General features: G+C 42.3%; 1 protein-coding gene across 5 annotated transcripts in view; it reads left to right on the plus strand.

The window, feature by feature from the left end:
* Positions 1-9,413, plus strand: part of slc27a6 (solute carrier family 27 member 6) — a 76,198-nt gene extending 66,785 nt beyond the window's left edge. The window contains exons 6-10 of one of the 5 annotated variants that reach the window (XR_006375430.1): positions 4,973-6,048; positions 6,583-6,728; positions 7,024-7,139; positions 7,995-8,135; positions 9,280-9,413. The gene's annotated coding sequence lies outside the window, so the exon portion shown is untranslated. Of the gene's footprint in view, positions 1-4,972; positions 6,729-7,023; positions 7,140-7,994; positions 8,136-9,279 lie in introns of all 5 variants that reach the window. The other 4 variants (XR_006375428.1, XR_006375431.1, XR_006375429.1 and 1 more) reach the window with 4 other exon arrangements.
* The last annotated feature ends 4,918 nt before the right edge of the window (positions 9,414-14,331 follow it).

A 14,331-nucleotide genomic window follows, 5' to 3' on the forward strand; every position in this document is an offset into this window, starting at 1 on the left:
TGTCAGTCCCTTTTGTCTTTGCACCGTCTTCACTGCTTCAGCATAACTTATATTGTTAACTGTTTTTACTTGTTGAATTTCCACTGCTCTTTTCCTGACTTCACAACCCCCAAATGCCGCACTTTGTTGGCCACCACAATTACAACATTTAGCCTGCACATTATCTCCACATTCCCTAAATCTATGATCCCCTCCACATTTGGCACATCTTTGCTTCCCTTTGCAAACCATCGCTATATGCCCATACCTCTGGCATTTGTAACACCGAAGCAGAGGAGGAACATAAGCCCTGACTGGGAAACTCATACAGCCTATCTTTATTTTATCTGGAAGTACCAGGTCCTGGAACTCTAGAAGCACTGACAAACTTTCTACTTTCTCACCATTGATTGTCTTTAACAATCTCTTTAGTCTCCTCACCTCGCCTCCCTGAATACTTCGTTTGAGTTTCTCCAGATCTTCATCAATGGGAATGCCTGTTATCACTCCCCGGGAAACTTTATTCTCACCCAGAACTCTTCTTTCACATACTGTTCTTTTGAAAATACTTTCAACCTGCATAGCTTTATTTCTCTGTTCTTCATCTCTACATTTTATCGATAGGTTCCCGTCTCGAAGAATCTTGGCCATTTCCATTTCTCCTAACTTCTTTTTCAGCTCCCTAGATAACGCTATTGGGCTTATATTCATCTGCTCATCTTCCCTCCTGAATTTAAGTTCTGTTCTCTTCTGTTCTCCTCTAAGCTTCTGATACTGCTGTGGCTGGCAGACGCCCTTACCTCCTCTTCTTGTCTCATCTTTGCTTTACCTCTCCCTCTTCCTCTATAAACCGGAGTCCAGTCATCAAACTCCATATCATCTTCATCATTTTCTACCTGAGTTGCCATCCCGATCCAGTCACAAACCAGTTTATGCCAACCGCCAATCCTAGATCATCCACGGAAGTCAGCTTCTCTACTTCACTTTGTCATGCAGGTCCTATTTAAGTGATTTTTTGATTGAGAACAGGTGTGGCAGTAATCAGGCCTAGGTGTGGCTAGAGAAATTGAACTCAGGTGTGATAAACCACAGTTAAGTTGTGTTTTAACAGGTGGGGCAATCACTTTTTCACACATGGCCATGTAGGTTTGGATTTTGTTTTCCCTTCATTCAAAAACTGCAGTTTGTGTTTACTTGTGTCAAATTTGTTTGATGATCTGAAACATTTAAGTGTGACAAACATGCAAAAAAAAAAAAGAAATCAGGAAGGGGGCAAACACTTTCACAACACTGTATATCAGTACTAATTGATAAATTGCTGGAATTGTAAGGTACAAAATTAAGGGATTCAGTTTCATAGTTTATGAAAGTGATGATTCATAAATGTGGTTTTTAACATACAAATAAAATAAATAGCTCACAGATGTGTTTTTTAGCAACTTTCATGACACTTTATCAAACGTCAACATAATCAACAAATTTATCCACAGATATTTTGTTTTCACTACTTTTACTCTAGCCAATCAGATTTTAATCCATCAGTTTGCAATTTCCCACATTACACTGACCAATCACAGCACACACTGTATGTGTTTGTTCAATTTATATTATTTATTTATGAAACAAAAATAACCATATATTGTTTTGACTGTGAGAGATTTTGAATATGAAAAGCCCAAAAGTGCCAGGATATTTGGCTATATCAGATGTTTTTTTCCCATTTATGTTTTTTAATGCTGTGAAAATTCTGATTCCATATTTTTGTTTTTATTTTTTTCTTATACTTTGCTTTTGTTTATCTGAGATTTTACTGTGTGCTTCTAAATTTATTTGCAGACATTCATACTTGGGAACTTTTGCAGGTCAAACAAGTTTTTTGTGTGTTTACTGTTGGGTAAGAAGTCCATTAACATCAAAGGTCTTTACAGTAGATGCAGGATCAGGGCAGAGCTTGGATTTGAACCATCAACTGCAATAAGCTTGCTTTTTCCACCAAGTGTATACATACGTGATTTATTTGAGATATCAACAGCTTGTTTCAGTATATTACCACAGTTATATGACTATAACATTTGTAATATTTTAGAAAGCAAACATACTTAACAGTGGCTGAAATGTACAGAGCTAATGTTATCCAGAATTCTGACCTATGTGAGCATCATATACTGTTTATGTTGGTTTTGTGGTGTGAACAAGTTCTAATAGTAATGTTCAGAAGGTTCAATTCACTTCTGTTTGTGATCACGATATGAAGATACACATAACAAGTATTGCATACATATTAAAGGATGATTGTGGTTTATTAATACGTGAGACTTATTTTGTAGTTTTAACCATAATTTCTATCAGCTATAATAACATTAAACTCAGAATTCACTAAAAACTAGTCTCACTAGTTTTTCTGCATCATTTTGAGACAGGATGTGCCTGATTTTTGCAATGTTACGTAGGTGAAATAAGGCAGTCCCTAAAGTTTGTTAAATGTGGGAGGTAAAAGACAAATCCTGATCAAAGACAACTCCGTGGTTCCTTACAGTGGTTCTGGAGGCCAGGGCAATGCCATGTAGAGTAACTACATCTTTAGATAACATGTCTCGGAAGTGTTTGGGGCCAAGTACAATAACTTCAGTTTTGTCAGAGTTTAACATCAGGAAAATTGCAAGTGATCCAGGTTTTTATGTCCTTAAGGCATGCTTGAAGTCTAGCTAACCGATTTATTTAATCTGGCTTGATTGATAGATATAATTGGGTATCATCCGCATAACAATGAAAGTTTATGGAGTGTTTCCTAACAATATTGCCTAGAGGAAGCATATATGAGGTGAATGGAATTGGTCCAAGTGCAGAACCTTGCGGAACTCCGTGACTAACTTTGGCATGCATGAAGGATTCATCACTAATATGTACAAACTGAGATCGATCTGATAGATAGGATTTAAACCAGTTTAGTGCAGTTCCTTTAATGCCAATTAAATGTTCCAGTCTCTGTAATAGGATGTGATGGTCAATAGTATCGAATGCAGCACTAAGATCTAACAAGACAAGTACAGAGACAAGTCCACTGTCTGATGAAATTAGAAGGTCATTTGTAATTTTCACCAGTGCTGTCTCTGTGCTATGATGCACTCTAAATCCTGGCTGAAGATCAGGAGTTATGTACAAAGTCACACAACTGATTGGTGACTGCTTTTTCAAGGATCTTAGAGAGAAAGGGAAGGTTAGATATAGGCCTATAGTTGGCTGAAAACACTGGATCAAGAGTGGGCTTTTTAAGAAGACGTTTAATTACATCTACCTTAAAGGACTGTGGGACATAGCCTGTTAATAAAGACAGATTGATCATATCCAGTAAAGAAGGGTAAAACTTCTTTAAGCAGCCTAGTTGGAATGGGGTCTAAGAGACAAGTCGATGGCTTAGATGAAGAAATCATTGAAATTAGTTGAAGAAGGTTAATAGGAGAAAAGCAGTCTAAATATATATCAGGTTTTACAGCTGTTTCTAAGGTTCCTGTCTTTAAGGATAAATTGTTGCCGGATGAGGGCAGGACGTGATGAATGTTATGTCTAATAACTGAAATTTTATCATTAAAGAAGCTCATGAAATTGTTACAACTGAGGGCTATAGGAATACATGCTCAACAGAGCTGTGACTCTCTGTCAGCATGGCTACAGTGCTGAAAAGAAAGGTGTTGTTCTTATTTTCCTCTATTAATGATGAGTAGTAGGCTGCACTGGCATTACAGAGGGCTTTTCTATATGTTTTAAGACTATCTTGTCAGACTAAACGGGATTCTTCCAGATTGGTGGAACACCATTTCCTTTCAAGTTTTCACGATGTTTGCTTTCATTTGCGGGTTTGGGGGTTATATCATGGAGCTAACCTTCTTTGTTTTATTATCTTCTTTTTTAGAGGGACAATAGAGTCGAGTGTCATTTGCAGTGAGCCTGCAGCACTATCAACTAGATGATCAATTTGGGAGGGGCTGAAATTAGCATAGTTCCTCTGTTATATTGAGGCATGGCATTGAATTTAATGCAGATGGAATCACTTCCTTAAATTTAGTGTAATGGCAAGAACAAACGGACTCTCAGATATAATAACATACTGATGCTATACATAATTGTTTGGCGTCAATACTTGATCTGTGTATGATTGTTTGGACTGTGTGATGAGAACAGTATACTGATAATGATGACATGGAACTACAAAACATCCTAGTGACGGTTATGTCCAGACTTCAGGGATACTCTTCTCCCCGGGTTGAGGAGCCTGACCCTGAAGACTGGATAAATAATTGATGCTCTTTGTAATGTATGTTTTTGCTGCTGTGAGTCCATTTGCATATGCTTGAAGTAAACCTACAGACAGACAAGTCATTGCTATTCGGAAGAAATTGTCAATACAATTTGGCGTTGTTGGCAGGATTTCTGAATTCTTTACTAAACACTCTTGCCTCACTCATTAGGTTCCCTCTTGGGTTATTTAAAGATTCATAGTTTGGAACTCATCTTTAAAAAGGGGGGAGTGAATGCGTGAAGAAAAAAAACAAACCAAACAAAAATAAAATTATATAAAATAAATAATTAAAAAACTGAGTAAGTAAAGGTGTGAATGCCAAACGGATGATCTGAGAAGGCAATAAAACAGCCTGCTCTTAGAGGCATTGAAGGGTTAATGGGTTTTTTTCGTTCTCAAGTGAGTCTGTAAACTATCTAACTGTCTTTCCTCTAGCAGCCAGCTTCAAGGTTCTTTTTTTCTCTCCTCTTAATAGTGGCAGAAGCGCTCCTAAGAATCCAGCCAAAATATTAAAAAGCACAAAGAGGCCATTTTAAAACATCAAATGAAGTTATTGTAGTTTGGGAATCCGGGTTAAAGAATAAATATGGCTTCTAACAATAGCAAAACTTCTGAGAATGAAAAATCAACTCTGCTATCACCTATGTTGAAATCCCCTAATATAAATTACACGATTCCCAATTATGGTAAGCACAGTGTGCCAAGCTGGATCTGGACCTGGACTCGGCCCCCGTCAGAGGAAATCAGCCTCAACAACGAGCAGCAGCACCAGCAGATGCACAGCCTCAGCCACCAACTGTGGCCTCAATATACCTGGATGAAGCAACGGGAGGACATGGATCATCATCATCATTCATTCCCACACCTCCAACACCCAAAGAGGCCTACAAATCACAATGGGGTGGCCCAATCACCCCCAATCGCCTTTCCAGCCCTCATCGCACTCAAAGCAACAAAGAATTCTGGCCCAGATCAAACTCCTGCACCTCCTTAAACGTGATTGCACCAGTGATGGAGGTGGCAACAGGAGATGGGACCTCACAACTGATTTTCATACCATGGACATATGCTGACCTGGGAGTATGGTAACCTGGAGACACGCTATCCATGCAGAAAAATTCCTCAAAGATGAGCAAAGTAAGAAAAGTACGCAGCTGATGGACAGATTAAAGATGCCGCACCTGAGGGTGTATGAGAATCAGAACAGAGGCCAGGGCCAAGGCCGACGAGGACATGGACGAAGGGGAAGAGGACGAGGAAGGAGTGACGCTTGTTTCAAATGTGGCAAAATGGGACATTGGGCAAAAGATTGCCCCAAGAATCACGAGCAGGCTGACTGACTAGACGGGGTGTTGACGCCAGCTCGGGATGGAGCTGGCTTGAACACTGAACTGGAGACGACAGAGCATTCTTCACATCAGTTACGTAAGAGCACCCACATTGACACAAAAGCGCATGTGAACACACGACACACAAACAACTGCCTGCATTAGACACCGCCACACACACAGACATTGATAAGTGAGGCTATCTCTTACCTTGAGCACACACAAGCCACTGATGACAAAGCCCCAGCAGAGATATACACCGAATATACACATGATGCATACAAACGCATGCCTGAACACGCAATCAATGTTGCTGGAAAAGATATTGTTTTTCTTGTGGATTCTGGTGCGACTGATTCTGTCATCAGAGTTTGCAGTCCTTCCAAAGATCAGTGGCAGATTTGTGAGGACAGTAGGAGTTTCAGGAACACCCCTGGTGGAAAGGTATACCACACCATTGTCATGCAGTGAATAAACTGAGAAACACTTTAAACATTCATTCTTGTTATCTAAACGATGCCCGATCAATATTATCGGAAGTGATATGATGATAAGATTAGGAATTATCCTGATTTCCACTCCCGAGGGCATCATTGTAGCCAGATTTTCTGACACTGCGTCACATTATGTGAAACACAGCAGCAGGGAGCTGATGTACTCATATCAATGGAAGCTGCTTCACACAGCTGCTGACTCTGTAAATAACACTCTGATTGCCGAGGTCAAAGCTCTCTTTCCAGACAACTATACACGAATAGACATTAAGTCGCCACAGGAGTTACACTGCACATCACGTGTACATCTTGGGGTTGATAAATATTTTGAGGACACATGGTTCAGGCAAGACAAAGAGAGAAACACACTAAAGCTGGCCTGGTTGTACTGGAATGATAATAAATGCAGTAGCTTTCAATGATTCACTTTGTAAAGCTTTGTTTCAAGTCCCTAACACATATCCTCATGTCCCCCTGGTCAAAGCAAAGCAGGATACATGGGAATGCTTGGGCCCTTGGACCAGACGTTGTGAGGAAGCTGCTGGTTGGGTAAAGACATCAGACTCAGGTGTGGATTTTCACAACCACCTTCAAGCATTCCGGAAAAGATTTTTAGCTATAGCAATAGAGGTAAGCATTGAGCTCATTCCAGGTTCAGAGTTTTTAATGGCCAGTTTGGTAACATCAGATGATGAAATAAGTCATGACAAAAACATTTTTGTGAAAGACATCTCAGAAATTCCTGAGTTAAATCAGGTACCATCCTACTTGTGGGCACAACACAAGTATGATGTAGGATTAATCAAAGATGCTGAGCCTGCAGTAGTCATACCAAAATCTTCATATAGGCTGTGTCAGAATCAATATCCTTTGAAGAAGGAAGCTGTTGACAGTATTAAACCGGTGTTTGATTCTCTTTTGAAAGCAGGAGTGATTATTCCATGTGCAAGATCTCCAGTCTGGACACCTATTTTCCCCATGCGAAAACTCCAGGACGCCGGAGAGCCACAACATTGGAGATTCGTGCAAGACTTGCAGGCGGTAAATGCAGCAGTACATGCAAGAGCACCCAATATTCCCAACCCACACACAATACTCTCACAGGTACCACCTGGGAGTAAGTGGTTTTCCTTTGTTGACCTGGCTAATGCTTTTTTCAGCATCCCAGTGGATCCTGACAACCAGTATTGGTTTGCATTCTCTTTTGAAGGTAAAAGTTTTAGATTCACCAGACTCGTCCAAGGGTATTTGGATAGTCCTGGAATCTTTAACGATGCGTTAAAAAACAATTTGGAAATGTTAAAATTGACAGAAGGAAGTACGCTCCTACAATATGTAGATAACCTTATGATCAGTTCAAAAACAAGAGAAGCTTGTGTAAAAGACACTAGCTCTGCTCAATCAGCTTGCAGAAAATGGCCACAAAGCTAGCTTGTCCAAGCTGCAGTTTGTGCTGAGGGGGAGTACCTATCACTCAAAAGAACCCAGGCAATTCAGCTCATCCCAAAGGTCTCCCTGACAGTAACAGACCTTTCACACTGACTGTTGACGAGAGAGGTGGGTTCCTGACTTCTGTGCTACCACAAGAACATGGGGGGAGACTGAGACCAGTGGGCTATTTTTCCAGCAAGCTTGACTCTGTAGCAGCTGAGCTGCAAAATTGTCTGAAGGCTGTGGCGGCTGCAGAGAAAGCCTCATGTGCCTCATGTGACATTGTGGGTTATGCTGATCTGACACTGTTGGTTCCACATGCTGTCTCAATGATATTGCTTGAATATAAAACATCACATCTCTCAACAGCCACGTGATTAAGATACAACACCATATTGCTTGAAATGCCTGATATCATTGTTAAGAGATGTACGGTGCTTAACCCAGCAACTCTCCTCCCTACAGCAGCAGACGGTGAACCTCACGATTGTGTGGCAGTGATAACAGAGACTTGCTCTCCCAGACCAGATCTGCATGAAACACCATTGATCAATCCAGAGCTGGAGCTGTTTGTTGACGGTTCAGCATCACAAGATCCAGCAACTGGTAAAAAATCTTGCAGCGTTTGCAGTAACAACATTGTATGAAACAATTCTGGCTAAACCACTCCCATCAAATTACTCAGCACAGGCAGCAGAGCTAGTTGCATTAACGGAAGCATGTAAATATGCTAATGTTGCTGAACTCTTAGATGCTGTGCTGTTGCCTTAACAGATTGCCATTTGTAAATGTGGAGCACACACTAACAACCTTGATCCTATCACACAGGGGAATGCTAGAGCGGGTAATACGGCAAAAGCTGCTGCCAAACAATCACCGCTCACTCAGTGTGTTGCGTTAACTAATGAACCTCTGACACCTACAGCTGATCTGCAGGAACTGCAGACAAGAGCAACGGCAGAGGAAAAAGCAGTGTGGCGAAAGGCAGGCTGCACTAGTACAGACAAAGTGTGGTATGGACCAAGTGGCAGACCATGCTTACCGAAGTATTTGTTCCATTATTATGCTGTGTTGACCCATGGGCGAGACCATGGGTCAAAGGGGAGCATGGTGCTGGAGCGGAACAGATGCTGGTTCGCAAAGAGATGTAATAGCTTCTCTGAAAAATTTTATTTTGCAAAAAATGCAGATGGATTTCATTGAGCTGACACCCAGTGAGGGAAGGAAATATTCTTTGGTCATTGTTGACATGTTCTCTAAATGGGTGGAGGCCATCCCAACAGCCAAACAGGATTCAGCAGCAGTAGCAAAGAGTTTTATACAAGATATCGTCCCACGCTGGGGTATTCCAGATAAGATCTCCAGTAATAATGGTACACCATTCATGAGCGCAGCATTGAAGAGTGTAGGAGAGTATCTTTGTATTGATTTAAAACATCATTGTGCTTATCACCCAGCCAATGCAGGAGCCATGGAGAGGGAGAACAGTTCTCTGAAAAACAAGCTTGCTAAGTGTTGTGATGAGACAGGGTTGCCCTGGACAAAATCACTGCCCATTGTTCTGATGTACATGAGGTCCAGGATAAGAAGCAGGGGGGGTCTCAGCCCTTTTGAAATCCTATTTGGCAGACCAATTAACACTGGTATTGGGCCAGTGAAAAGACGACTTCCTGACACCAGCCAATGTGAGGATGAGATGCTACGCTATTGCGCAAACTTATCCTCTGTGCTTTCTGATATTCACAAACAGGTGAAGGAAGCCATTCCAAGGGCTGCAGAGAGGAAACTGCATGACTTGGAGCCTGGTGATTGGATTGTGGTGAAAGAACACAGACGAAAGAACTGGCAGGCTCGCAGGTGGAATGGTCCCTACCAGATATTGCTCACCACTGAAACAGCTGTAAAGATGGTAGAGAGAGCTACGTGGATCCACGCCACCCATGGCAAACGAGTACCCGAGCCGAGGCCAGCAGCCAATCACCAGACAAGTGAAATCGAGATCAGTGAGTGAACCAAACCTTCCTCCCCTTGTGCATTCAGGGGGTATTGGAGGGGAGTGGCGGTCCCGTGGGGGAATTTCTCTGAGCACACCTAGAAATTCCACTGGGACCACCTAGAACCGCTATCCTCCCGAACCAACATCACAGGCACACTGATTAGGGGGTAGGCAGAGGTGACACAACTGATAAGATGACACTTGAGACCAGGGAAAGATGGCGATGGAGGGGTGACGGACTGAGAGGCCACAGAGACGGGGTGCTACTCGCTGTCATCATTGTCCTGTCATCAGTCTCACTAATGGAAATATTTGAATCGCAACTAACCCTAGAAGAAGGAGGGGTCAAAAGGGAGGTGGCATCCATCTTCCCCAACATCACAGCTCAGCTGGAAGACAACACATGGTATACAACTATACTGACTACTGCCAGAAACATGACTAACCAGAGCTGCTATGCCTGTGTGCAGCTCCCCCATGGGGTGGGGGATTCCATCCCAGTGAAACCCAGGCTATTAAATGTCTCAGAGACCCTAGGAGTCATGGTGGCATTCACTCGGGGGGTTACTCTGCAGGACAGAACAGTGAGAGACATGGGAGCTGCACTCAAGCTATGTAACATCAGCATCACCAACTACGACGGCTCCACAGCAAGGGTTTGGAACATGAGCCAAATAACCCAGCAAGGGATTCATCGGCCCATCGTGACTACCAATCCAACATCCCAGGCCGGTATGGTTGGATTCACCAGACAGTGCTACACATCTAGAGACTACTTCCTGGGGACTTCAGCATGCAAACAGATTGTCACTACAACATGCGGCACCAAGTGGAACAAGGGAGGCTGAAGCGAATGCAGGGGACCTCAGCCATACATCGCTCAGCTGAATCTGACTGACACCACCAGCTTACTCCGCCCAGGAAGTGACAATCCCATCGTCCTGATGCCTACGAAGGATGGATTTGGTTCCCTAAGATAGCATGTGTGGGTATGTGGACAACATGCTACCTTGCTAAGCTGATAACATCTGTGAACATTCTACCCACCATCACTCATTTTCACACCCACTATGCTCACTATTACTTACCACACAGAGCACGGCGATCCACTACGAGAGTGTCCCCAGGGGAGAAAGGAATGAGTGGCATCCTCACCTGGTGGGGGACTGTGAATAATGCACACAAGACCACCTGCCCATAGATCTTGGGAACTTGACAGCCCTGGTAGAGGTGGGGTTTTCCACTCACGCCTACCATGCAGGGGTTCAAAAACGTGGCCCTGCAGAACAGGATGGCTTTGTACTTGCTGGCTAGTCAAGGAGGAGTTTGTCATATTATTGGGACTGATTGTTGTACCTATGTTCCAGATATCACAGACAATATGACTCATGTTGTTTCCCACCTGAATGACCTACTGCATGAGGAGAAAAGCCTAGACTCCCAGAGTGTGGATGGGACATGTGGTCATGGCTGACTATGGGCGGATGGAAGAATGTCTTGATGAAAATGTTGGCACCCGTGCCCCTAGTTATTGTGCTCTTCCTCCTTTTGACCTGCTGTGTAATTCCCTGCTTCAGATCAAAGATTGCTACAGCAATTAAATCATCTATGGGCCAGCATATGAATATGCCAATACAAACTCAAGCTGTGTTGAATGGATTCCACCGTTTGACAATGATATGATTTGAGGAGAATAAAATTGCATGTAACCACACTGGATTTTGAAGTATGATGCAAATTTAGAATAAAATGCTCATGCATGCTCATATATTACTGCTAGAGCTATTTACCTAATGGTTACAGTTATTATAATAATAATAATAATAATAATAATAATAATAGTTCTGTTGTTCATTTCTATTTGCATACAGTTATAATGATAATGACTGCTAATGACAGGCTATTGAATTGAAATTTGCTTGATGAGCTAAATGATAAGGACATGTGGGGTTTTTCTTCCCCTGACACTTGAGGTTTTCCCCACTTGTCTGGTTGTTTGATTTTTCCTTTCCTACTTAAAGTTTGTTCTTAATTATTTTGATTAGCAATTATTTTAAGATGATTTTCATGCTAAAAAGGGAGGAATTGTAATGGCAAGAACAAATGGACTCTCAGCAGATTATACTGATGTATGTTTTTGCTGCTGTGAGTCTGTCTGCAGACGCTTGAAGTAAACCTAAAGAGAGACAAGTGATTGCCTTGAGTGTTTCTTTATTCCGAAGAAATTGACACTACACTGACCCATAGATGATTTAATTGCTGTAGCAATCATTGATCTGAAGCAGCATGGCTACAGCACTAGCAGATCGACATCTAGTGTAGGTGTTTTTGCCTAATGGCATATAGTCCATTAATAGGAGTTCAAAAGTTATTAAATAATGGACCAATAATGAAGGATTCTGTGGAAAGATTAAATGTTCAGTTTCAATGCCATATACCAGAACAAGGTTGAGGGTGTGGTTAAAACAGTGAGTGGGTTTATGTACTCTCTGACAGAAGCCAATTGAATCTAATAATGAGATAGACGCAGTACTAAGGCTTCATTAGTACATCATTATCAACATACACGTCAATATGATAATCTGACATTAAATTAAGACGGTGTAGTCCCTCATTCGTCCAGGAGTGTTCTATCGTAGAAAAGGTTTCAGTCGTAGTCATCTGGACACTGTTTTCAGAATCAAGACGTTTCGGCTCCCATCCGGAAGTCATTCTCAATTGTGAAAAAATTGGACGGGAACTGGAAATTTAAGCTACTCTGAGTTACATAAGCCCTGCCCTCAGGGAATCTGCCTGAGTATCTGTTAATAGCTAGTTTCACCTGAAACTGCTTTAGATGACAGAGATCTAATGTTTAAGAGTCCACATTTAATTCTCCTATTTTGTTGTGCTATTTCAGCGGTGGTAACTTTGTTTAGGTTTTTGTGTATAACTCCTCTTCTGTTAACTTTTGATTTCATTAATTTAAGTGGTTGGGGGGCAGACACCGCTTCGCTAAGGAATTTTGGGTGGGTAACTGGAAGCGCAGAGAAGCGTGTAGGAATGCAACTCTGGCTCCTGGTCTCAACTCTAGGTTATTATGGTTTTGGTCCACTAATAAACTCGGTCAGATATCTAGAAATGAGAGCTGCTCCATCCCAAGTGGGATGAATGTTGTCTCTAATCAGACCAGGTCTTCCCCAGAAAGTCTGCCAATTAGTCCAGCATGTCCAAATCATTTGCTGGACACCACCTCGACAGCCAGCGGTGGAATGAAGACATGCGGGTAAACATGTCATCACTGGTCAGGTTTGGCAGGGGCTTAGAGAAAACCAACATTGTCTTTGCATATGTACACACCAAATTAATTATAGTGACCTCTGATTGGCGTAATCAGGAGTTATTACCACCAATGTGAATAACAATCTTACTGTATTTACGCTTATTCTTAGGCAGCAGTTTTAAATAGGATTCAGTGTCATCCGCTCTCATCCCAGGAATACATTTGACTATAATTGCTGGCGTCGCTACGCAACGTTTCTCGAAATGGAGCTAAACAGGTTGGTGGTGAACCTTGGGCTTCTGCTTAGGGCTATGCTTCCTTCAGACAGTCACCCAGCCTCCCTGGTTTTTACAAATATTACTCTTAATACTATACTCTTAATGGTCAGGCCCCATCGTGTCTTAAAGAGCTCCTATTACCTTATTACCCCACTAGAACACTGCGCTCCCAGAATGCAGGGTTACTTGTGGTTCCTAGACTCTCCAAAAGTAGAATAGGAGCCAGAGCCTTCAGCTATCAAGCTCCTCTCCTGTGGAACCAGATCCCAGTTTGGGTTTGGGTGGCAGACACCATCTCCACATTTAAGAGTTTCCTCTTTGGTAAAGCTTAAACTTAGGGGTGGCTCAGGTGAGTCCTGAACCATCCCTTAGTTATGCTGCTATAGCCCTAGACTGCTGGGAGACTTCCCATGATGCACCGCTCTCCTCTCTCCTCCTCTCAATCTCCATCTGTTCGCATTCTTTTCCTATTAATGCACGTTACTAACTTGACATCTTCTCTCTCCCGTAGTTTTGTGCTTTCTCGTCCTCACACCGCCATCATTGAGTCCATCCTCACCTCCTCCATTACCATCTGGTACTCTGCTGCCACTGCCAAGGACAAGGGCAGACTGCAGCGTATCATTTGCTCCGCAGAGAAGGTGATTGGCTGCCATCTACCTTCCCTCCAGGACCTGTAAGCCTCCAGATTGTGGCTGATCCCTCCCACCCTGGAAACAAACTGTTTCAGACACTCTCCTCTGGCAGGAGTGTCCTCAAAGAAGAAAATTAGCAGGTGTGTCAGTTCCTGATTGGAGGTTCCTTGGAGGCCGTGTTCCACCAGCACACACACACACAACACAGAAAGAGAGCCAACAGGGGACAAACAAATGGTACAGGAATGGTACAGCTGTACCATGACATGCTTCATTGCAACATCTACCCTACATGAAAGAAAATGCTCAGTAAGACCACACGTAGTCTGTATGCATTAGTAGTCAGATATGGCTATAAGTCCAAATATTAGTGGAATATTAGCCTCCACGTAAACATAGCTAGTGTATAGTTAATGTAAATGTCACTGATTTCTCACAATATTTTCACCTTTGACAATGGTCTGTTATGAGTTGTTTCTTCAGCGTGTGTTGGATTTTTAAATGTAGGTCTTGTTTACCTAAATATTGTGAAGATATCTAAGGTTGAGGCTTTGGGTGTGGAAATGGCCATTTTGCCATTTGACCACCAAAAGTCCAGCTTAGAGGTGTATGAACTGAGCAGCAAAGGAGC

This window comes from Siniperca chuatsi, linkage group LG18 (genome assembly GCF_020085105.1).
Source record: "Siniperca chuatsi isolate FFG_IHB_CAS linkage group LG18, ASM2008510v1, whole genome shotgun sequence".
Taxonomy (NCBI): domain Eukaryota; kingdom Metazoa; phylum Chordata; class Actinopteri; order Centrarchiformes; family Sinipercidae; genus Siniperca; species Siniperca chuatsi.